The sequence below is a fragment of the Sebastes umbrosus genome, chromosome 7 (genome assembly GCF_015220745.1).
Source record: "Sebastes umbrosus isolate fSebUmb1 chromosome 7, fSebUmb1.pri, whole genome shotgun sequence".
Taxonomy (NCBI): Eukaryota; Metazoa; Chordata; class Actinopteri; order Perciformes; family Sebastidae; genus Sebastes; species Sebastes umbrosus.
The window spans coordinates 11,656,147-11,682,633 of NC_051275.1; the positions used below are offsets into that span (position 1 = coordinate 11,656,147).

Below are 26,487 nucleotides of genomic sequence, written 5' to 3' on the forward strand. Positions count from 1 at the left end.
GCCACCTCTGGGTGACAACACTTTGTCGTACATTTTTCTGGCACTTCCACATATCTCCATTTAAAATCTGTCAACCATTAACGACAAATAATAACAAGCAGCAAAAAACAGTTTATCCAGTACAGAGACCGTCACGTTGGTTGTGAAATCGGCCTGAGCGCTGGAGCGTGATGTGGAACATGGACTGCCCATTAACGCTTTCACACAGATCAGTGACACACAGGTTGAGTAACCAGGGGGGACAGAGACCATCCGGGACCGGGACAGTCTACCTGTTTCCTGTATCTCTACCTGTCCGTCCACCTGAGCAGTCGTGTCAGGCATAAACCAACACGGCAATGACTTTAAGTTGTACTGTATTAAAGGTTAAGTCCACATTTATCGTCAACAAATCCCAGAAAAGACGTAGCCGTGTTTCCATTCAATTGTCAAGCAAATTTTAAGTAAAATTCTGAAATGTTACAAAAAAAGAAATGTGAATTTGGCGCTATAGGCTATGCATGGCTGTAATGCGCCAGTAAACAGAGTAGAAGAAGTAGAGGTTTCGAACCGGAAACAATACAAGTCAGTTTGGCCATCTAATACCTCTTTCACACGAGGGCTCAACCAGCGTTGAACCAGCGTTGATTTTGTGTTTGAAAGGGTTAAACCGTTTTGACCGACTCAGATTCGCGACCGAGGTCGAGAGGTGGGTCAAACGAGGGTCAGACCAGAGTCGATTTCAATGTGAACGGCACACATCAGGGTCGCTAACAACTGGGGCAGGACAAATCTATGTCATTGGTTGCAAATGGGGGCGCACACGTTGTGATGCAATTGTCACAGGTTGGCAGCAGGAATGTTTTCGGATACATTGGATGTGAACGGTTGATGATTTGAACAATATATGGCAAGACTTTGAGGTGCGGGAGCTCCTGGCCATCCGCGGTGAGAAAGAAATTAAACGGTAGATGATCGGGATGGTGAGGGACACTGTAGTGTATACGAACATAACAAGGCTGCTGAATGAGAGAGGCATACGTAGAAATGCCGCCATATACAGTGCAAAAACAGAAACACACAGTGTAAGCCGACCACCTCTCGGTACAGCCAGCTGTGAGCACATCTGTTTTGAAAGCATGTTTGCACATTTTGTATTTGTTAAACTTTTTTAATTTTCCAAATAAGCTTTCAAATAGATGCATCTGTTACCTGTCCCATCTGTTATTAAGTACCAAACCTAGTCCCAGTTCATGTAGAAAGGATATTACATTATCAAGCAATTAGCACACTTCATGAAATTTAAACCCCCCACCCATTTCCAACACCTGAGCTAATTGGTATGCATTGCTCCCGGGTTGTGACCCAGGTCGTATCTGAATTGGCATGACATGGGATTAACCCGAGTTGACTGGCTTAGTTTGAATTGACAAATAGGGTTTGAACATGGGTCTGATAACCCTGGTCATTGTTGTGAAAGAGGTACAACCTGCATCTAACCCATCTACGAGAGAAAAGTGGAGAGAGGTCTTCGAAAATTACTTTCTATTGGACAAGTTTTAATTGTTCTTTCATGTCAGCCAGTATTGACCATGTTTCATGCTGTCCAGAGACAAAGACAAGTATTTGCACAATATAGGAATATCCGCAAAGACGCCGAGAGCGGAGACAGGTGATCAGTCATGTGAGTTCCAATTACGTCAGAATTTATTCGGCAAAGGTGTTTCCATAAAGCATTTAGCCCATCAACTCTTTTTCAACAAAGGCAAAAACCACCTCAACTTTTTTTCACAATTGAGGGAGTTTTATCGAATCTTGCCATTTACATACAGCATTTCTAATAAAAATAAAAAGAGGTGAATGGAAACATGGCAAATGAATTTATCGTACTGACAAGTATCGTCTCTGTATCCAAAGCCTGATTTTTCTTATTCCTCTCATAGAACTCCATCGTTGTCCAAAAACTATCAAAAACACATTAATTGGCCCCACTGTTGCACTGGGTGACATCTTCCTTAAGTGCGATGAACACACTCACTGTAGTTTATTCTGAATAAACCCCACATGTGCTGCCCTACTGTTGTAAATACTCACTAGAGCACAAAATATGTATTAATCTGCAGCTGAAAATAGTTCCCAACAAATAGACTATTTACTCCTGTTTAAGTAACGTTTGCTAAAAACTACAGTGCCCGGCTGTTTTAGTAAATTATATAGCCTTTTTTTATTTTTAAGATATGAACGAAATATTTATGTCTTCAATAGGAACCAATGGGCTTGGGGCTGAGTGCAACAGACATGAAAAGGCCGTCAGCAAGTATTATATTGCGAGACGGACTAACACATTAACGCATTTTTGTTGACAATAAGAAAAATATACCGTAGAACACCAGCATGATCCTGTAACAGAGAGGACTCAAAATTACACATAAACATAATACAGATGGGTGTCTGTCTTTGTGTAAAGCATTTACACTACATGCCAACATTCACCTATTCACACACCATTCATAAACTGATGGCAAAGACATACAAGGTGCCAAACTGCTCATCAGGATCTAATCTAATACTCATTCACACACAATTTGGGATTCAGTATCTTGCCCAAGGACACTTTGACATGCGGCCTAGAGATGCCAGGGATCGAACTGCCAATCTTCCAATTAGTTGATTACCCGCTCTACGTCCTGAGCCACAGCCACCACTGGTGTAAGTCAAAGGTTCCCAACGTTGGGGTTGGCTACTAAAGTTTCTAAGCTGGCCCAGCCATGCTCAGGCAGGACAAACCAACACAATACTGATATGGAGTTCGGTAAGTGAAGATATTAAACTGGTGCAAAGATATCTGAAAGCTGCTTAACATCAACTCGGATCCATTTTTATTCATATATGTTTACATTATACATTATTCCTCAGTTGCTCTTCCTGAAGTTTCTTCCCTTTTTTGCGGGGGAGTTTTTCCTTATTTCCTTATTCGAAATGGGGGTCTAAGGACAGAGTGTGTTGTATGTTGTACAGACTGTAAAGCCCCTTAAGGCAAATTTTGTAATTTGTGATATTGGGCTATATAGATAAAATTGACTTGAGTTGATAACATAGTTTTTCTAACAGCACCTACTTTGAATTGTTTTTCCAAAAACAGGAAAATATGACATGTAGTCACACTAAATGAATAACATGTGGGAAAAAGAAAGCAATGATATCTCTAATTTGTATCTACAATACACTGAATTAAAATGCATTGTTTTTCCTTCTTTCATTGGCCTGGATGTGATCACACTCTAAACCTGCAGGTTCCAGCCAGCATCAACCTGTTCTCTCCATCATTGTAATACTTTAGCTTCAGGAACTCACTGTGAGTTACTGATGTTGGTCAAAGTGTGCTTGGCTGCTTCTCGGTGTCTCCACTGACCTCTCACGACCTCTCGCTGCTCACTCCACCCCACGGCCGGGTCGGTGCACACACCGGAACGTTTGGAAAGTGACTGAAATGAAAAGGGTAAAGTCTACATGTTGTGTGCGTGAGATTCAGGAACCAGCGGCCATGTACCGTTCCACCGACTGAGCTGGACCTTACCCTCAGCCTGAACTCTCCGACCACTCGTGTCCTCTCCTCAGAGACTGGAGACGACCGTCTGCTGTCAAATCCTGCTGTTAGCTGTATCTGCATGAAGACACAGCCAGACATGTTACAGTCCTTTCTGAATTTTGTACACAATTTTAAAGTTTTGACTTAAAGGAATAGTTTGACATTTTGGGAAATAAGTCATTTACTTTCTTGCCAGGAATTAGATGAGAAGATTGATAGCAATGTCTGTAGGCTACGCTAAATATGAAGGTATAGCCAGTAGCTGGTTCTCGTTTGTTTGATCCGTACAAAACAGTGTGTAAAAATTTCACGTTGTGGGTTTCACTCTAGTAACAACAGGATCAAATAAGGCCTCCTACAGCCAACTTGTGACACACTCCAGAAAATACTAAAACAAAGTAAAAAGAATATTTAGCTAACTGCTGGTTAGCAATCTATGCCGCGGAGATTTCTTATGAAGCTACGTGAGTCTTGAAAAAAATGAAGCTAGTAAAGTCATCAATATGCGGCATAAACAACCAATATCGTCATGGAAACTTTTACATGTTTCCACCCAGAAATCTTCACATTTGACTCCATCAACAATAAAATTTATGGAAAGTAAGATTATTTTTTTCTGAGGTGAAGAAAGGCAGCATGCCACATTTAAACATCATCTTCCCAACTGACTCCTATACACTGGAAAACAAAACAAAACAAAATGTTTCAAAACAAAGTTGTGTCCACACCGTGACAGAGAGCACACACTGTAACATGCAGTATATACTTCATTCCTTAACTCAGAGCAACAACGTAAACAAAGGCACAAATTTCATCTGGTTTTTTTCTGTCAAGTTTGGTCAGAAACCGCTGTGATCCAGCTGATTTAAATATGATTCACAGCGACGAGCGAAGTGCTTTGACCCTGCAAAACCTGTTTCATACAAACATAAACATGAAGAGGTTTGGTTGTTTCTCATGTCTCAACTTGCAGAAACAGTCTATGCAACATTTTGATGTTTTTTTCCCAACTGAAAACCAACCTTGCAAACACAACGGAAAGATAAAACTGAGAAACAACAAAATAGGCCTAATATACAACAAAATAGTAAAATATAACTAACAGTGATAATGGAAAGTGACTGCAACCTCACAGTGACGGCAAAACTTCAGAAGGTCACAGCTCGCTGCAAAGAAATAGTCCGGCACAAAACACACGTTTTTACACTTGAGTTTTTATATACAATTAATCAAATGAGATATAATGTGTTAATTGAGCTGTAGAGGTGCTGACAGGCAGATTGTGTTACATTTGGACTAGCTGTTTCCCTCTGTTTCCAGTCTTTATGATAAACTAAGCTAACAAGCTGCTAGATGTAGCTTCATAGCTTACTCTCAAAGAAAAAGCAAATTTCCAAAATGGCAAACTACTCCTTTAAAATGATGCTACAGCCTGCAGCAAGTTAGCTTGGATAGGCTGATTTTGCTACCTTTGGACAGAGGCTAGCTGTTGCTAAGCTGAACTAACCAGCTGCTGGCTGAAGCTTCATATTCATCAGACACATGAGACTGGTATCAATCTTCTGATCTAACTCTGGTCAAGAGCGCAAATAAATGAGCATATTTCCCAAAATGTCAAACTGTTTCTCCTCAAGGAGGAGCAAAATGGGACAAATTAAGAGAATCAACTAACCTAAAATAGGAACTAAAGATTAATTCTGTATGCTCTGTTGGTCTCGGCCAAGTTTTTGGAGGAAAATTGGCCCTGTTGACTCGACCAGGAAGTGTCTGCAAGAAAAAAACAATCCTCTAGGGAGAACCTAGATTATAAAAATTAAAGATAAGAGTCTAAAGATCCCAATTCTCATCTGTTCTTGTCAACTCACCCCCACCAAACCGTATTAATCATGCAAATCCTCTGGCTATTTTAATGATAATCACCGGTTGTTAAGGTTGATCTGTTATAAATCCATCACTGATCAGATTTTTCCACTTTGCTTTGATTGCATCACAGTTTCTCTTCATCGGACGGAGCAGCAGCTTTGATCTCTATCAGCGCAATAAGATGTCGTCACCACGCCCATAAGGAAGAGGATAGTGATGGAAAGCGTTGGCATCCATCCACTCCTCCCAATTCATAAACATGACCTGTGGATGATCCTGCATGGGGAGAACTGGGGAGGCCTGCCAGTCTGCAGCTCTGGCGGTGTGTCTCAAAGTGTGTCAACTCTGTCGAAACATACTGCAGCAGGGCGTGTGCGTCTTCTGTGGGTTTGAATCAAACCCAAAGACTTGAAAGTCTCCGGACTGTGTTTGCTCTTCATGCGAAAGGTGTGTGTGTAGTCAGGGATTGAGCTTTTCCTCCTCTTTTCTTTTGTTAAATCATGTCAGATCAGAGCAGCTTTGAGCTTTTGGCTGTTAGTCACTGCACGGCAAATTGGTTTCTGTCTCGGTCTTGTTTGATTACGTCTTAGCTTTTCTCTTGTGTAGTATTTTTGATTTTCTTGCGATGACGGAGCAGCTGATAAGAAACACCAAACAGACCCAACAGATTTGGGATTTTCCATCCGGTGAAGCTTATGTTTTCAGACTTGAGAGAAAATACTGTGATGTAGTATTTTGTCCGTCAGGGCAGCACGACCCCTGGCATCATATACGTACACCTCCCTCCCCATCAGTCAACAGCCGAATACTCCTACACTTTTACTATAACTGAGCCAAGCTGAATTATCCTCTCAGAGCAAGTCTTCTTTTAACATTCATTGAACAATAGGCACAAACATCTCGCTGTGATTTTACAACTCCCATTAACTGAAGAAGTAGGAAGGAGATATTTGTTGCAAAGGTCACGAACCCTCTGCTGTTCAGTTACAGAACCATCATTACCTGTGGAGCCAGGACTATAATCACCTTTCCTCCAGCTCACGTCACCACTCCAACCTCACACATTTTTAAGACCATAGCTCACACATTTCAATGTATTTTGAGGGCAAACATAAGCGTTTGTGCTCTAAAAATCTGGGTCTGGATCCCTGGATCAGTTGGGTGAGTTTCTGCATGGCTTCACCAAAAATCACCTGCAGTTGTGCTTTATGGAAGAAATCAATCAGACCCTGACAAAGAATACAAGTTGTCCAATCAGAGCCGAGAACAAAAAATAGTCTGCCCCAATCTCGGAACACATCAACTAACGTCTGACGACGGATAAGCCTCTGGGGTCAATGGGCTATATTTCTGGGGTTACGGTGTAGCCAGCGGATATCCGGGCCAAGACTTCCTTTTCTGTGCGCTGCTCATTGTTTACAGTCCGATTTGAGATGCGAGACTGGAGTTGGAGTTGAGAGACGATGCGTACAACCACATTGTTTCACATGTAGCCAGATTACAAACTAATTTTAAACCAAATAAAAGCTAAATCATCATAAAACGATAGTCGGTGGGTTCCGAGAACACATTTCAGCCAATGCATTCCGCCTCTTTTGCTCTCCACACGGATTGCGGACTAAGCCTGCTCGAACGTTATTGGTCAATACTACTCGGACTACAAACAGAAAATAGAACGCTTCCGTTGCGACAAAAAAAAATCCAAATTTGGCAGGTTAAAATAATGAAAAGAGCTGTGACAGAATAATGATTGGAATAGGAAAAAATGTTCAACATGGTAATAAACTGAAATGACATTTGGTTTGAGCTGAGCCGATTGAACAGCCCCGTCAGTCTCAATCATATTACCTGGATGACAGGAGGAGTGATTTATTGGAATATAACCAAACTTTTATTGGTGGAAACTGCCCAAACGATACAAAACGTTGCCCAAATTATCACAAGCCAATGGAAAATATTTTTACCTGCACAATTAAATGAAAAGCAGCACAATTGTGTGGAAAACCACCTAATCTGGCAACACTGGCAGCAACTGCACGGCATACACATGCAACCAGGACTATGATCATATTGGCTGATCATATTCAGACATGTTTCTCTCTACAATCCCAAAATCCACAGAGGTAAGACAGATCATAATTTTAGTGTCATCAAAGGGAGCTTTCGCCCTGGAACCTTCAGGGATAAATTAACTTTCTCATATTCAGGAATCAACTGTAAGTGCTGCATATTTCAAGAGATGGATGAGGCTGTTTGAGGCCGTTTCTTTTACCTACTTTTGTGTATTTTAAATGTTTTAACCCTGACACTGTGCACCTGACTATAAGAGGCTTGTCCTCTCTGAGGTGTCAAAGTTGAATTGAAATAATATGAATCTTGATAATTAATAGTTTAGTCTTTTTTACTTTCTTTTTTTTTTTTTTATAAAAGTAATGCAGAAATGTACACAACTTGCACAAATCAATTGCAAACTCTAAGGCACCATGACTAAACCTAATCCAAACAAGTACCCGGATAAATGTATAGTTTTCTTTCTGTAATTTGTAGTTTAAGTGTTCTAATATAATATGAAATGGTTCTCAGGATATCTAATGCTGTAACATATGAAATAATATATGAAAATGTATCTCAGCTTCAGAATACTACGAGAGGATTAATAATCAATAATCACATCATATTGACAGTGTGCTGATGTTTGTTTTTTGTTTTTTTACAGTTTCATAACTGTGCGTGTGTGTGTGTGTGTGTGTGTGTGTGTGTATGTGTGTGTAGCTGCTGATGATCTCCTGCCTGTCCTCCTCCCAGCTGCTGCTGCTGCTGCTGCTGCTGCTGCTTCTCTCTCCTGCTGGATGGTGGTCAATATTGACTCAGGGATCGAAGCAACAGTCACTTTGTCAGGGTGCTCAGGGGGGAAGATCTGCTATCTCTATGGCATCAGGTGAAAACAGAAAAAAAAGTCTGTTCATGATGCAGAATTTAAAGAAAACTATGATAAAGCCAGCACAACATGCTCAATCACAGCAACATTTTTGAGATATAGTGAGGCTAGAAATGATACCACTAAATATTCTGTTAGACATAAAGTAAAAAAAAAAGGTCATTTTGACTAAGCATGGGTTTTACTAATAACACTAACTTCATTATATTCAAGCGTCCCAGTAAGTCATGACAGTGTGACAGTGAGCCATTTATCATTCACACCATGTATGTCCTACTGTATCTTCCTTAAAAAAAAAAGGTCAGTCAGTACAGGAAATATGTTTGTCTCTAGACATAATGTTTTTTTGTATTCATTAGACTTTTTTAAAATTCAAACACATAAGAAATAAGCTCATGTAAAAACAGAAAATAAAAGTATCAACGGTTCCTCTCTAGGTGTTCATTTTCACTGCTGCCACTGCTCTATCCAATATTAATACATTTGTAGATACAACAGTGTAATATATCTCTATGCTTAAATGTAATACACTACTTTTGTAATGCTTTTAATTCTGTTATTATAAATTGTTGAATCTGAAATTTCAGAAGCAATTTCCTTGACCACTAACACGACAAAGAGGTTGACAGCAGCGTCCCATTCAAACAGACTGACTCAGAGGAAGTAAATGAGCCTAAAAAAAAGCACAGGTAGCATGCACACTGAGGCATGAAAAAGAAAACTGCAGTCGGACGACCGGACGTGAACGCTGTTGTTTTTTTTTATAGGTTAAACTAGATGAGCTGTCACCAATGTTAATCAATAGATGTGTTAGATAAATAAAAGATTAGCTCCTGACTAGGACAGAAAGACATTAGTTGATTTCACACATTTGTTGGAGCGAACACCCACTCACAATGTGTGGAGCAAAGCTGCTAAAAGGCTTACTGTCTCAGCAGGACTCAAGACACAGTACATTTCTGTTGTTCATTTCACTTCTCATAAATAAAACTGGAGATGAAATGATTTGATCCTTCCTGAAAGCACAACTGTACCAAACTGTTTTCCAACAGTGTGCAAACTGTGAAGATACTCCATCATCCACATGGTTATCTATTAGTGACTGTTAAACTGGTCAACTCTGGGCAGATTTGCATGACTCTGACATCGGCTCATGAGCTCCAGTTCCATACCAGTGGTTCATTTTGCATAGTCCTGTGGTGAAGGCTGCTTTTGTAAAGGTTAGCTGCAGGATGTGAAGCTCCTCTGAACCTCTTGTTGAACTCACTGCTGTCCCCTAGTGAACAACGACAGGACATCATGCAGGTAAGACTGACCCACATGCATGCACCTGTTGTTGTTGATGATGTTTTGGTCATTTTCTGCCATATTTTTATTCAACCTCTCTACTTAAATTCAATATATTTGAGAGTTTTATTGCACTGACCACACACAGTGTGCACCCACAGCATATAACAATAAAGTTCAAACACACACCTATCACCTCATGGCCTTATTTTGAGCAGACAAACTGTGCCAGGTCCATGTTAAGGTGTGTCACCACCGTGCAATAAATCTCCTGAGAAAAGAACATGAGTGAATCAGATCCAAGCCGTTAGCTGCTGTACTCAGCGGGAAGTCAAACACACGCCTACGAGGAAGAGTTTGTGACGAATTATGTGGCATGATAAGGAGTCTCTTTATTTAGCAGTGCATTTGGAAACGAGGCTGGAATGCAGTTATCAGATGTTTGCTTTGTGCTCGTTAACATCCAAACGCTGTGTGAGCTCTTTGTTGTGCTTTGCGAGAAAGGAAATCTTGCAAATTGGACTCATTAAGGCAACAGCAGAGTAGAACAGAGGTTCACAAGCTTTGTTATAGGTTATGTATGTATGAGCTGTGAGACGTTCTACCAAAGAGCAGTGTTGTAATAAGTATTCAGCTCCTTTACTGGAGTAAAAGTACCAGTACAATAATGTAAAAAAACCCTGAAAAGTCCTGCATTCAAAATCCTAATTAAAGGTGCTAAATGTGTGAGAGTGAGAATGAGAGTGGGAGCATTTCAGTGCAAACAAAGGCAACAGTGCTGACAGAGCTAACATTGTTTACCTGAGGGGGAACTGGAGGTGGGTGCTATACTTCCGTGACGGTGCCGTCGGATATCGTATAGTGAACCTTTAAGTAAAAGTACAGAAGTATCATCAGCACAAGGAATTTATTTAAGTATCAAAAGTTAAAGTAAACAGAAAAATAACACTTGTGAGCTGTATATCATTATGTATTGAATTATTATTGCTGATGCATTAAGTGTAAAAGCAACCCTCTGGAGTCTAATTATGCTTCATCAATGCACCAAGCATGTTTTAATTATAGTAACATACCTTTCAGAAAGAAACAAGCTTTCACACAACATTTCATTTATGTCTGTAGACCATAAAATATGTTACTGAAAGAAAGTTTTAAAGCGATGAATTATTAAAGCATACATAGATTTCAATGTAAATAAACTGCATTGAAACTGCAATTTGCATTTGTGTGAAGAAATTGTGAAACAATATTTTTTTACAACCCTGAACTGCTCCGTTTTGATATTTTGAGGACAGATTTGTACATTTTTATAGGTGCGTGTGTCATTTTTTTTATATTTTGGGGTTCCTGGCAGCTTTAAACATAAAGTAAATGATAAATCAAACATTATAGCTGAAATTGTGCAGAAAAAAAGGATACCTTGCATGTGGGGTAAGGACAGTTTAAACAAAGACAACAAAAGAAATGCATAGAAAGTCATCAAAAAATAACCCAGGAGCTCACCAGCTTTCTCATACTGTTAACAATAAATCATATTTTATAAGAGTTAATTTATGTTTTGTATGAAAAATCTGCAGTATAGCAACTATAGCTATCAGATAAATGTAGTAGAGTAAAAAGTACAATATTTGCCTCGGCACTGGATTAGAGGTATAAAGTATCATAAAATCACCTCAAAAGTTTACTTATGTACAGTACTTGAGTAAATGTAGTTACTTTCCTTGATTGACTGCAGCAGGGCTGTTTTATTAGACTTCATCAGTAAAACTAAATAAACTGGCAATGGACTGTATTTTCCATTTGATCTGTGTTTGTAGTTTTACATTATCAAACTAACCGTTGAAGGAAGGAAAATGCTGACTATATTCAATCAGAATCAATGAAAAAAAACACATATGAAACTCTTTGGAAGTCAAACTTATTCCCTGACATCTCCCACAAACACCAGAATAGATTTGGTCTCTCCCAGACCTCACACCTATATGGATTAGGCAGTGATCAGAGTGTCCTGATGCTTTAAACCGGCTTAGTGGGACACTCAGTGACAGCCCAGGAGTCAGCAGTAGTCTTCATGTGATTTTGGTTGGCTGCCTCTCTGCACGCTGTTTTTCTTTCTCCTTGTCTGCTCAATTAGAGATTCAAAAGTAATTACCTGCTCGGCTTCCTCTGCGATTAAACGGCAGGTTCACAGCACCCTGATTAATGCAGAGGCATGTACGCCGGCCATTAGTGGCCACGAGAGGTGGAACGTTCTGACTGAAACCCTGCAGAACAAACACACAGAATTACACAACACGAGCAAAGACACAACAGTGACAAAAATGCATACTCTCACTGATCTCTAGACACATTTATTTAGACATTTTTACTCTATCAAATCCACTTTTTTCGATATTTCATCGTTCTGTTACACTCCACATATTGTATGAAATGAGGTAAAGTGCAGATGTGATTATTTTATAGTATGAAATCCTGATTTTCAACAACTTGTATTCAGTGATGGAAAGTAACACATTTAATCAAGTATTTTAATAATTTTGAGGTACTCATATTTTACTTGAGTGTCCATTTTCTGCTACTTTAGACATTTTATTCCAGGAAAAATATTGTCCTTTTTACTCCACTACAGCAAAAATATACATTGCTATAAAAGAAATATGTAAGTAACATAGTTTAAATTAGCTCCACTCCGGCCAGCTGCAATATTAAAATGCTGTGTAAGTGTACTTACTACACACTTTGTATACACAAGTTTAAAAGATCTAATGAGTGCCTTTATTCATATTTGATTTAAGTCATTAATTATTGATGCTTTGTAGATTAATCATAGAAGTGACAGCTTTTGGGTTGCCAGGCACTGGGCCCTCTTTAACAGCTCAAAAACTATACTACTAAGTATACTAAACTATACCTAATATTGTTTTATCAGCTTGATACTTCATTACTCGTCCTAATTTTATGAGAATTGCTTACAAACATGATTTTGAACTGATGACATGTTTCAGAAGTCTGCAGACACAACACTTGAGTTTTATATCTGTGATTATTGTTGACAGTACTTTGTTTGTGCAGCTGGAGCCCTTCCCAAATACTGTACATTTATTTGCCTGTGAATTACTTTTTTGGCAAACAAAAGGAATATAAATATTGGCTCATGCATAGCCCATATAGCATGGAAAACATGGGAGATGTCATATAATACCAATGTTACAGTATTTTGTCACCTTTATCTAATGTCCAAGTCTAGTTTGTGACAAACGAAGTCAGAAGATTGACTTTGCTATTATCATTATTATTATTATTTTTATTATTATTATTTTATAATCTGTGAGACCTCAAACAATGAAGAAGTAAAGGCCAATGACACAACAAAATACACGGCTACAATTTTGAGGTACTTTAACTGTTCTCAAGTATTTCCATTTGCTGTGACTTTATACTTCTACTCCACTACATTTCAGAGGGGAATGCACTTTTTAATTTACTCCACTACAGCTGTAGTTACACAAAAAACATATAATGATCTCATATGAGAATAAATTGCCCCACAGCATATAACATACTTCAAATGAGCTCCATGTCAATCAGCTATCATATTAAAATGTTGAAGTTACTACATTCTTTACAGTTTTATGTACAATTTTAAAATGTGCAAATAATGTCTATTATATATATATCATTTTTATTATTATTAATTAGCATTATTAATGCTCTGTAGATTTATCAGAGGCTATTCATAGTGACAACTTGCCATGTTTCAAAAAGTCCATTTGGCTGTTACATAATAAGTACTTAAGGCACTTTTAAGCATATTTTATTGCTAATGCTTCTGTACTTCTACTTAAGTAATATGACTTTTATTTGGAGTATGGAGTATTTTTACACTGTGGTATAGCTATTTGTACTTAAGTAAAGCTAAGTGAAAGATCAGAGTACATGTGTACATAAAATCATGAAGATAGAACCTCTAAACACAAACAAAAACTACATGAGATAAATGTGGGCTGTCATGAAGGTATCCAAATTCATCTTTTCCTCTTCAAAAAGATATTTTAAAGGCACTTAAAATCTCCTCTCTATCTCCTTCCACTATCCGACACTCATAGATCTTTATTTTGGTCATAAACGCACCAATAACACAAAAATGTGACGGTAGCAACGACGACCTTTAGTGTCAAGATTATTTTTTCTGTCAGCAATTTATTTGCCTGGTCTGACAGATTCAGTAGCAGGTTATCTGTCCAAGTCTATAAGCTCTTTTTATTTCTTTTTTTGTTAACAGTTAATGTGTAACCGAGGGTGCGAGGAATCAGCACATTTCCCTTTACCTCATACACCGATCGATGTTGGTGTGGCTTCGCTGCGAGGCGGCTAAATGGGATCATTGTCAAGAAGAGAGCTACAGTAACTGGTCTCATCCTGTCTGGAAGTTTGATAGGAGAAAAATGAAGTTATACTGTGTGTTTTAAACAGTAAACCAGGGAGAAATATAGCTACAAATAACTGTTTCTTTAATAAAAGGGTGACCATTATGAAATGCCTGTCATCCTCCAGTGACACAAACATCTAAACTTCATCTGTGGTCACAACTCGTCATGATGAGTTCCCATCTTTCTGAAAGTGTACAATCTGTTTTTACAGTAAACATGAACTTTGATAGGAAAGGTCTCACAGGAGCTCCTTTAACTCCACTCAGCTTTTGAACAATTAAGATGCTGGCCCTGTGCCACCTAATGTGGAACCCAGTTATCTATTATTTCACAAGTAAAGAGAAAAGCTTCACTCTCAGTCAACTGTGACGCCTGTCTTGTCCCCCTGTGATTGCTTAAAGCCCCTACAGTTACCTTCTTTGTATAGTCATCAGACATGACTCTCTATTCCACTGAACCAAAGCCCCTGAACGCAAATGCTCTACAAAAATGCTTCATCCAAAAAGAGTCAAGACTAAGAGTCTACAGCCACGCTAGCGGCTCTGTGAGGCTGTAACATAGGCTGTATACAAGAAGTGGACGTAGTCACCATGACGTCACCCATTGGTTTGTGGACTGCCATTTTGAAGCCTCGAGTTCGGCATTTTGACCGTCGACATCTTGGTTTTCTGCAACCACCAATGCTGAATAATAAAATGTAAAAATTCACTTTCATGAACTGAAAACACACTGTGAAAGGGTTAAAGTTGTAAGATGAAAACACGGTCAACTCCCAGACCAGACAACACCGTAGTAGCAACCTGTCAATCACAAGGTAGCCACGCCTTAAAGCATACACTGTTTTATCATCTATTTTACTCTAAATGGGACCATAATTTACTAAATGAACATCATGCTGTATTGAAGAAGACCTGAAATTAGAAACTGAGACCACAAACTCAATAAATCAAGTGAGAAGTAAGCTTATTTTATCACAGACTTCTATACAATCAGACTTCTTTTGCAACCAGAGGAGTCGCCCCCTGCTGGCTATTAGAAAGAATGCAAGTTTAAGATACTTACACACTGGCTTCACTTTTGGGCTGCATTTAGGCACAGCAGTGCTTTGAGCTAAATGCTAACAGTACAGCTGAGGCTGATGGGAATATCATTAGTTTTGCAAGTATTTGATCATAAAGTGTCAGACAGATGATGAAGCTAAATGAAAAGTTAAGGGATCAACGAAGTTGTCCCGAATCGTACGGATGGAAACTCTAATCTCCCATAGCTGTTACGTTTTACTAAAAGACAAAAATATCAACCTCATGGTGCCGCTAGAGGGAAACTCGGGGGATCACTAAAGTCAGTAGAAGTCATCCTCTGGGGACCATGAATGTCCGTACAAGATCTCATGTCAATACATCTAATAGTTGTTGAGATATTCCAGTCTGAACATGCTGCTACATGGCAAAAAAACAGTTTGATTTAAAGGACCAGTGTGTAGGATTTAGTGGCATCTAGTGGTGAGGTTACAGATTGCAACCAACTGAATACCCCTCCGCTTATCCCTCCTTTTCGAATTGTGTTGGAGAACTACGGTGGCCTTCAGGTAACGTAAAAAAGCAAAAGGCTCTCTCTAGAGCCAGTGTTTGGTTTGTACGTTCTGTGCTACTGTAGAAACATGGCCGCCGGCTCCGTGAAGAGGACCTGCTCCCTATGCAGATATAAACGTCTCATTCTATGCTAATGGATACACAAGGATTCTTAGTTTCAGGTGATTATACACAAATGAAAACATAGTTATGAATATTATATTCCATTTCTGCTAATGAGTCCTCTCGAATCCTCCACACTGGACCTTTAATTGCTTACAAGTCTTGTGAGTCAAGTTTTTATATGTGCCAGAAAGGTTGGGAACCGCCGGTCTACTTCACCACACTGGATATATGAATTCTTAGTTTAGATCTGCACTCAGAAACCAAAGCAACCGAACCTCCCCCTCCCTCCAACCCCTCCGTCCACCGCTCCACCACCAGTGGACTCTGGACCTCTGTCTCCACGCTCCTCTGCTCATCCCTAAAATTAATTCATCCGCACATCTCTGTTCCTCCAACACCACATTAACCCCGACCACAGGAGGCATCCTGTCGGAAAAAAATGTCCCTCGCTGGCTTCACGGTGAAACATCAGTTTGACCTTTCCACCTCAGACCCTCTCTCTCTGCTCTTTTCCCACCCTCGCTTGCTTCATCCAGATTTCAACATCGCTCATGCTGCTGAATGATATGGAAGGTTGAACAGAAACCAGACAGGTTTTTATTATAAATGGGCAGAAAAGATTTCAGTATGTGTCAAAAACATCTATCTAGGATATGAAAATGAATATAAAATCAAGCCTCCTCACTTCTCTACGCATGTCCATGGTTGCCATGCTTTTGTGAGGAAGACTCATTTCAGAGGGTCACGCCACACTGGCTGCTTTCTGGAGGACAGAGAAACTGTAATTGGGGGCCATTAGCTGTTGCCCAAGACCAGTCATGCAGGGTCGGTTTGTAGATTGAGACATGGTGACTGCACAGTCCCACCGCCTGTATCAGTGTCCCCTACCTGTGTGACTTCCCCACCCCACCCCCACCCTGACCTTCCTGACCAAACCCCCTGCACGACCCCCCACACACACACACACATACCTCCCCATGTCCTTCGGTTTTTGCGTTGTCTTCAAACAAACCTTGAATGGAGTCAGGGCCAGCAAGACCTAACAGCAATCAAATAAAAAAGTCACTTTTATAACTGCTTTAAAATTCTGTCGGAGCAATCTAACCCCATCAGTTACCTGTCTGACAGCACCTGCACTGCTTTGTTGTGAGGATCAACCTGGGATTAACTCGACTCCCTCTCGCCTGGTTCAAACCTGTGCCGTGACCGCAGCTGTGAAACGTCTCCGATGTATGAGAAGTTTGAGTACGGGGAATACCAAAATACTATATAGGCTAGGCCTAATCCAACACTGACTCAAGGTTTTCATGTAGAAAATGAACATTATCCATACAATGATGGATATTCTTTATGAGAATGGATGAGAATGTAGGTTTAATAACTTTAAGTAATTCCTTTCATTAGTGAGCATTTCCTGACAAATAAATAACTATAAGCTAAGTTAAACTAAACTATACTAAATCAAGCAAAAATAAGCTAATATGAACTAAAACCAAACTCAACCAAACTAAATTAAAAACTAATCTATACAAAAACTAAACCAAGCTTAACTGAACTGAACTAAATTAAACTTCCGGTAAGCTAAACTTAACTAGACTAAATTGAAATAAGTTATTCTAGGCTAAGCTAAACCAAGATTACTAAACTGTTAAGATAAATTAAACTAAAACTAAAATAAGCTAAACTAAAGTAAGGGTAACTGAACTTAAATTTAAAAAGGCTAAGCTGATTGCTAAACTAAACTAGCTAGCTAACACTCACATGATGTAAGCTCGCCAACACAATAATTACAAAACAAATATACATAAAGTGAATTAGAAATACTTTCCAAATACAGCATCTTACTCAAAGTATTTTAAATCTGTATAATACCTGCATGCAAACTACAACAGGACAGAAACAGAACTTCAGTAGGACTATTCAAAATTATCCTTTCATTGTTGCAAAGTTTGAAGGAGAGAAACTGCCAGAAAACAATAATAACACATCTAAAAAGTGCTAAAGTCGAAATTCAGAGCATTAATATAGCAGCAAACAACTATTTGCGAGGCTATGTAAAGATATAGAGAAGTAATGTCTACCTGAGCAGAGACTGAAGTCACTATCTGTGTGTGTGTGTGTGTGTGTGTGTGTGTGTTATAAGCCAAGTTTGTCTGTGCTTTGTTTACATAGCCAGGCCGGCCGCACGTGGCTAGCTAATGGCCGCTGCTCTGCGCTGCTCTCATACGGCGGTTACCACTAATAACACAGTCCCGACCCACGGCGTCGTCGCAGAAGCGTAGCGCCCACCCTCCGGTCCCCCCACCCCCACCCCCACCCCCAGGTTAACACTGTTAGCTCTGTCAGCACTGCCTTTGTTTGCACTGTTAGCTGCTAGCCACTGGCTCAGCTGTCTCCATGTTGAGAGCCATGTGGAGGCAATAGAAATGCTCTGAATTCATACCTTCAAAGAATTTAATTAAATGTTGAGTCTTGATAACTTCCGTTTCTTGTAAGAAGTGGGGAAAACTGTGCATGGAGTAATTCACTTAATGTTTTTTTTCCAATGCAAATCTAACTTAATTTTTTTTTTTTTTTTTTTTTTTTTTTTTCAGTGCAGAAGCCCGCCTGCAGCCACAGAGGCAGTCAGTGAAGCCAGAGTTTCACAGTCGCTCTCATAAAAAGTTGCCCTGCTTTATGACCCTATATTGCCCAACATCACATGCTTTCAGTGCTGGGATATGATCTGAGATAAGGCAAGAAAGTACCGAAACAAGTCTCCCTCTCCTCCTTCCTTACGCTGCTGGTTCAGGCAAATGAACGGGATGGGGGAACACGTTGAAGTTTGGTTTTAAAACTGCTCTGACAATAAATACAAAGTCTACTGAGTCGAAAGACAGTCTTGTGCCTCATTATTTCCTCATATAGGGTGATGAGTGGAAAACGAGACAACTTCTTAAGGAGATACCAAAGAAGGTCTGAATCACTGAGATGTCCTTATTGCATACAAGTTTTATAAATCATGTCTTTATGATAAGCTGATTACTTTATCCTTGACAGCAGCGCACAGCGAGGGCAGTAAAGGTGCAGGATTACGAGGTGATGGTTCATAAAGGGTTTGGCTCAGATAAGATGGTTTTGTGGGAGCGAGAGACAGGACTGGTGACTTTAGGTCAACAGAAACTGGGTTTTCTTATTGATAATGAGGCTGATTCAGCCACATGTTACTAGAAAACACCTGAAATGTTTGGTCAAATTATTTATTTCGAAATCAAGTTTTGCCAGGAGCAAAGTTTTATGTGTTTCCAGTAGTGCCTGTGCTGTCAAGGTCATAAAAATATTGCGGCCCATGAAAGGCAGCCATTCCAACCTTTAACCTGCTCCTCACTTAGTCATGCAGGATGTTTGCTAAGATCTGGTGACTTTAAAACCGAGCGTTATGTACTTGTTTGCATAAGAATGTTGTTTTTATGTTTGCTTTTTCATTAAGAAAAACGTTGAGGCGTGAGGGGCAGCGAGATTATTCCACTCTGGTGCCTACCAACTGCAGTTTTCAAAGTCTGATGAGCTTTATTTGTACATTGTTATGCCAACAGTCACAATGAAATGCCTCCCAGCTGATGTCCACCTCTCTAATCTTCAGAATGGCTCTATTAATGAGCCTAATGGCACATGAGCGATACCACACCTGAGTGAAACTGCTTCAACAATTTCCCGTATTGCAATGCAAACCTTCATGGCTGCACTCCATTCAGAGGAAACCATTAGAACAAACTGCTCTCGGGTGCAGCAAAGCAGACCGGGCACCATCATTTATGAACCAAATCACCTCTGGGTGCCCTATATGCAAGGACAAAGCACTGACTGTCTGCATGCAAACTCCCAAAGGAGCAACACTCGGGTTCTGAACAAATTGAGAAATAAAAAAAAAAGCTTTTTCTTCTGTTTACATATCCAGAATTGTTCTCTTATGTCCAGTCTAATCAGTAACTATTGATAGCATGTAGTAGTTTTCCTTCAGTGTTGGGAAATCCCACTTTTTCAGTAACTTCCTGTTGCACATCATAACTGTATTTTTATTGTTTATAATTCTCAGTACTATTTTAATCATAGTCGAAAGGTAGTAATGCCAGCTCTATGTTCATGGCAACATATGCACTGTAATATGAGCTGTGCACTCAGTTTAACTTGGTACGATATTTTGATTACACTACATCCACCGACGTATTGAATATCAATTTTTTCTGAACCAAACAAGATATTTTTTTGAATATGAATATCCCTTCATACTTATTTCTCACTCATCAAATGAACATTTATATCCCGAACATGTTAAGTTGTGAATGCAAACATTTCTAGTTTGATGACTGTTAATCACTCTGAGGTTTGTGGCTTTTCACACAGAAACAATAAAAGAAAAGAAAAAATGTTTGATATGCAAACATATTGTCATACAGAACTGTCAGTTACTGATGCCACAAAAACACATACAATAATTATCTCATATACATTCAAAGCTAAATAAAAGCTCTGTTAAATTCTCATTTGTGTTCAATTGATCAAGTATTCAGTTGTATTTCTGCTCCAAAACATTGTGATCATTGTCATTTCAGAACTATTGGACTGTTGGAGCTGTAATTCAAATTTCAAGCCTGACTGCTTTCCACTGGCTCCTACAGTCATATACTGTATGTTATAAGGACAAAGGTTTCCCTCTTGTGGTCAAAAAGGGGAAGTGCATAAAAGCAGACAGAGTGACAAGACTCAACGAGCACTTCTGATTGACCAATCTAAATACCCAAGACTAATTAGCTTCACTACATGTTCTTAATTAAATCATTATAAATAAAATTAAATATATCTCAAAAATGTCTGTCTATCTATCTATCTATCTATCTATCTATCTGGAAAATGTTAGTCTACACATTTTGACAAAAAGCTCTCCACATATAATACAAATGACTTTAAAGCCCAGTGCAAAACTGTGTCAGTGTATAAGGGGGAAGAGTTATGTAATATAGTTTCACGGGTATAATGCAGTGATATACAGTATATTATGTAAGGAGAAGAAAAAAACCTTGTGTCTGATTTCCTCATCAACCGACCCTAGTACCTCATATATTTACTGTTTTCCTGTAGTGCCTCAGTGTTTATAGGTGATGAATATTGCACACACAAATCTTAAAGCCGAAGTAGGCGAGATTGAATAAAATATGATAAAAAAAAGTTATTTTTATAAAACAGTCGCTATATCGTGACAGTAGTACATGAAACAGGTAACCTGAAAAAAACATGTGCCTCTGTGTGCTCCGGTGCTCCAAACGGCATCCTGCAAGATTTCACAGACCGCATGAAAACAAGCAGTAAGAGCTGATCTGAGGTCTGCTGTCCAGCTGCCGTCTATGAGAGCCGGCTGTCAATCACTCAAACTAGGCAGTGCTGATCAAATATTAATCAATATTATGTTACGTTAATGCCTATTTCTCGCCTCAAATGTTTTCAGAATCATCTTGTAGTGCACGGTTTAGCTGTAAAATGGAATAAATGACCCTGCTTATAAACCAGTTTGTTTATGATTTAAGCTAGATGCCCTTTAACCAAAATGTACTGACAACAATAACATATTAAATATGAGCTCAATCTGTCAAGGGCTTAAAACAGAAAGACCAGAGGCTGTAGCTCTGTTGAAAAAATATCACATTGTCCTCCAAAACCATATGAACATGGAGCCTAAAGAAAAATAGATGCAGGTCTGTGTATGTGAAGGCAACATTTAATGTAGATATGTTTTAAATTTGCGTAATTTTGTGTCTACAGTATGAGTTTTGTGTAAGTACCTTTCTATATTTCTATAGCATTCACATTTTGTGTCATAATTCGGCATCTTCCGATGGAAATCAGTGTTGAAGAGTATAGAAAGTAGAGACAATACTGGCAGATAAAGCAGGTAAGCGTTCATTCTCATATCTGTATTGCTCCCCACATATACTGTGTGTAAATATGTCCTTGGAAAAAGGAATAATATATAGCTTCTGATGCCCGTTTCCCTTTTTCAACCAAAAAACACACAGCAGTTAGAGGAACAAGGATTTTCATGCAATGATGCATTCAAAGTTGATGCCCCCAGACAATAACAACATGTACTTCAACCTACACACCATGTCATTCTGGTGGTCCACGTGTCCAGCTACTGCAATTAACATATTAATGTGGCACCTTTTCTTTATCGACATCCCTGATGTTTGAGTCTGAGTCATTTGCCTCCTTGTTATGCCGGTGTTAAGTCCGCCCACTGGTCATCTCACAGTCTATGAGGCATCTGCAGAGCACAAACATTCACCACATCAATGAGAGCGAACAAAGCAGGAGGGTATTTTCGGCCTGAGCCGAAACAACAGTGTGTTTGGTGCAGTTCAGGTTATTCAAATGCTTTTCAGACGGAGTATGTGAAGAGCTATAGAGCCATTTATGAGCATATAGGGATAAAAATATTTTGCAATAATAAAAGGATTTGAATGCTTAATGTCTCAGTCTGATGTGAATTGAACAGTGTGACACAGAGACGGATTTGCCTTTATACCATAATAAGGTTACCAGTAGGAAAAAGGTTTTACAACATTATAATTTCCACTGAACAAACCAGAAACAACCAATCTACAATCTGATTACTCTCTGTCAGCTGTTAAAGGGGAATTTACGTAAATTTTCAAAATTCATACATGTTATTCCTCTGGCTGCCTTCATCCATCTTCCCACACGCAGCTGTAGTTCATTGTCAGAGCCCATTCACATGTAGACCGCACAGTTCATTGAATGGACAAAGTATAAAGGGCAGCTTTAAACATAAAGTTTCATCATTTAGATGATGAAATTTCAGTTTATGTGTCTGAACTGTGGCCTTAAAACTTAAAGGTGATTTACACCCATTTTCAAAATTCATACATGTTATTCTATGGTCTAAAATAGTCCAAAAAATATTATAAACATGAACAACTCTCTCCCTAATCCAAAAACTAGAGTGCTAACACTCAAATTTGTGATGTCATAGGGTATAAAGTGTGGAACTGCATAGACAATGAATTGGGAGAGATGTTGTAGATGACACTGAGAGCACCCAGGGGAATGATCGGAGTATGTGGGAAAAGTTTCACAACTGACAACACTACAATAGAAAAAAGGTCATTTGGGTTTAAAAAAGAAAACAAATGTTCTGCGGGTCCATAAAATCAGTCTTCCATTCATTGTCTATGGAGCAGACTTTATACCCTATGACATCACAAGTTTGAGTTTTAGCACTCTAGTTTTTGGATTTGAGAGCCCAATATTTTTGGGACGATTTTAGAGCTATTAGGAATAATGTGTATGCATTTTTAAAATGAGTGTATTTCCTTTTTAAGTTTTAAGGCCACAGTTCAGACACATAAACTGAATTTTTTATCATCTAAATGATCAAACTGCCATTTCTTCCTCCAGTCAATTATCTGTGTGGTCTACATGTGAATGTGCTCTGACCATGAATTACAGCTGTGTGTGGGAAGATGGATGAAGGCAGCCAGAGGCTACAGTATGAAAGAGAGGCAGGCAGGTATGTGGAGGGGGAGGAGACGCTGACGGGAAAAACAAGAGTGTAACACATCAGTGTAGGTTTGGTGAAAAAGCAGACAAGCCTCTGACGCACTTCTGTTTTAAAATGTGAGTGAATAACATGAGACCGTTATGATACATCTTGGGTTTTGTACATTATTCAGTATTTCTGTGAAACAAGCTGAATAAAAGCTTTGATTCCTTATTTATTTCACTAACTAAAAAAGGGAGCTGCAAGTGAATCCTAGGACATTAATGTGTTTAAAGGATTTTTTTTTAAGGTTCAAAACCATGTAGATGTGAGAATTATTTAGGCAAAGTGTTCCAGTCAACTCCACAGTGTGTCTCATTTCACCCAGTTTGACCTCAGTCTGTCTCTAGAAATTATTCATTAGTCACTTGTCGTTTAATTTGTCTGCTTTCTCAGCTCCACTGGCTCTGCATGCTCTTGTTTCTTCAGATTATCACTCACAGACGTCACGTAACTACAGCACAAACTGAAACCATGACACACTCTACTCGTGCTGATTTTTGTCAATAAGAAAACAACTTCTGCGACATTGAAACAGAGCAAAACATGTCAGATGTCGGTCATATTGTAGGTTGCACTGAAGGGAAACATAAAATCTGTAATTTTTCTATGTAATACATACCATTACATCAGCCCCGATCCTGAAACATTATCTCTGGATTGAAACTGAGGTCCAACTTCTGCTCCTGTTTTGTCATCTGCAGCCACGTGCACACAAGTTTTCATGCCAACCAAACAGCACAGGCTCTGCTCACTGAGTTAACTCTGACTGAAGGTTTGTTTATCAGTGAAATCAGCTGATGTGGTATTTAAACTTGGCTCTAGATGGCACATTGTTGGTTTGTGCAGCATGAATGGGAAAAGAAAACAAGTGTTTCTACAAGGATTGGTGTAGTGACTATACAGTCCTACACTTTTAGCTGCAACTGGCCCCGAACATACGATATACAAAGCTCCAATACTTTATAACATGGTGTTTATTTACCACTCACGTCCATCCGTGTCCGTCCTTTCTAATAAGTTTTAATCTCTAAATTGAGACTTAAACAGCCCACGATGTCCTTAGAGCTCAATCAAAAACTGTTTACTCCTTCTAACCAGCAGCACCTGTGTCTCTGGCATGAGGCTTATATTACCTGAGGCCGTCTCTGCCTACTCCATAGCTACACCCCCCTAGTGCTTGGAGGCATTAACACACACCTGACATAAAATAAAACACCACAAATAAAACACATGGCTCCTACAATCGGGAGGCTACAACTGAGAAGTAAAAACATTGTAGCAGTGTGTGTCTGATTTGTAATGCTCTGGACTTAAACCTGCATTAGACAGAATGTTTTTGGCATCATTGGGCAAACATTCCATAACAACCTTTCAGTATATTGTAATTCAAGTGTTCTGAGAGAAAACTAGACTTCTGCTCCTCCTCATGGCTCTGTTTTCAGGCTTTAAAAAATCTACTTTGGCCAATCACAGGTCATTTCAGAGAGAGAGCGTTCCTATTGGCTGTTCATTCAACGGAGGCAGCTGTCAATCACTCTAAAACTCCGATCAAACTAGGCAGCGCTGATCAAATATGAATAAATATTCTGTTACTGTAATGACTATTTCTAAAATGTTTTCAGAAACATCTTGTAGTGTACTGTTAAGCTGTAAAATTAGAAAGTTTGCTCCAGCTGGTTGGCGATGCTTGGTATCTCTTCAACTGACCTCAACATGCCGGCTCAAAAACTTTCTTTGAATATTGATTCATATTTGATCAGCGCTGCCTAGTTTGACCATTTGATTGGAGTTTGCGAGTAATTGACAGCTGCTTAGAGACGGCAAGGCTCCAGATCAGCTCTGATCGGTTGTTTTTTTCTGTTAAATCTTGCAGATGCCATTAGGAGCACCTGAGGACACAGAGGCACATGATTTTTTTCAGATTACCTGTCTCATGTACTATTGTCAGGATATAGTGATTTTATATTGTTATTCTATAACACTAACTTTTTAAAATCCTATTTGCTCCAATTCTACCCAGTGCAGCTTTAAAGGGGTACTCCTGCAATGTAGTATTTCACTGCCATAATGTTGGGGGGAGAGGTGCGGGGAGGGGGGGCTTGCAAGAGAGATATTAAAGAAAGAATATCCCAACTTATACTTACTACTCATGTTTTTATCTCCAAAGTAGCTGGATCCTACATTTCCCATAATGCAAAAAGTGTCTTTTTGTTAGACTCTTATTTGTGCCTGGTAAACACCCACATTTAAAATTTTTCTTCAACTCTAAACTCTTTAGGGGAATGAAAGAATTGCAATTATTTTTTTGGTATTTTGTACGTTGCTGTTCAGCACCATAATTCCTCATCTACTAGGGCGGTGATCATCAGGGTTATGTTCTTCTATTTTCATAAGCTGGGTAGTGCTCCGCAAGAAGTAAAAAACTTTACATTTAAAATCAATGGAGTGTCCCTTTAAGAAATTACTGAGAATATGGGAAATGTGAGAGTGAAAAAAAAGAAATGACTTGAACGCAGCATCAGTGTATCACACCAGATGAGTGGTGAGCAGCCACTTGGTGAGCCGTATGGGGAACCAGCATAACACTACAGCGACTGATGTCACAGTTACGTGGTTTGTGCTCCTCATCTCTGAGTGAAGGTCTCACACACTTGTTGCTATGGACCGTTTTTCACACCAGACCACTTCAGTTATTCAGAGTAGTCACACAGTGAATCAAACACTACAGACATAGCCTACTGTGTGCCCTGCAGCTTCAACGCATGAATACTGAAACATACGTAGTATGCTCTTCTCCTTATTATCCATTTTGCTCAGTCAGCTCAAGCTCACACTGTATGGATTTCTGTTGTCCCGTTCCGTTGTCTATTGTGTTGTGATTTATTGTAGAATTGGCATATAATGCAACTGTACAACAGCAAAAGCATAATGGCAGCATTTTTCTGTTTGAAGCTGCAGTTCCAGTGAGCAGACTCTAGCAGAAAGTGCATAGTATCATCTATAAATCTGAGGGACTATCCGGTATCAGCTTCAATAATATATCGACGTATTTGAAATGTCTAAACAAGGTATGTTATGAGACCTGAATTACCATAAACTAAAACCAG

General features: G+C 39.2%; 1 long non-coding RNA gene across 4 annotated transcripts; it reads right to left on the minus strand.

The window, feature by feature from the left end:
* Positions 1-1,252: 1,252 nt before the first annotated feature.
* On the minus strand, positions 1,253-24,747 carry LOC119490831. Of its 4 annotated transcripts, none has more exons than XR_005207489.1 (6): positions 16,755-17,634; positions 11,809-11,920; positions 10,458-10,523; positions 3,557-3,643; positions 3,334-3,464; positions 1,253-2,379 (listed from the first exon to the last, which is right to left on the minus strand). It is a non-coding gene; the product is annotated as an uncharacterized LOC119490831 (long non-coding RNA). The 4 variants fall into 4 exon arrangements; XR_005207490.1 differs by lacking the exons at positions 1,253-2,379; positions 16,755-17,634 and adding exons at positions 21,979-22,081; positions 24,000-24,747 and having other exon boundaries at positions 3,115-3,464; XR_005207491.1 differs by lacking the exon at positions 1,253-2,379 and having other exon boundaries at positions 3,115-3,464; positions 16,755-16,822; positions 16,901-17,634.
* Between the last annotated feature and the right edge of the window lie 1,740 nt (positions 24,748-26,487).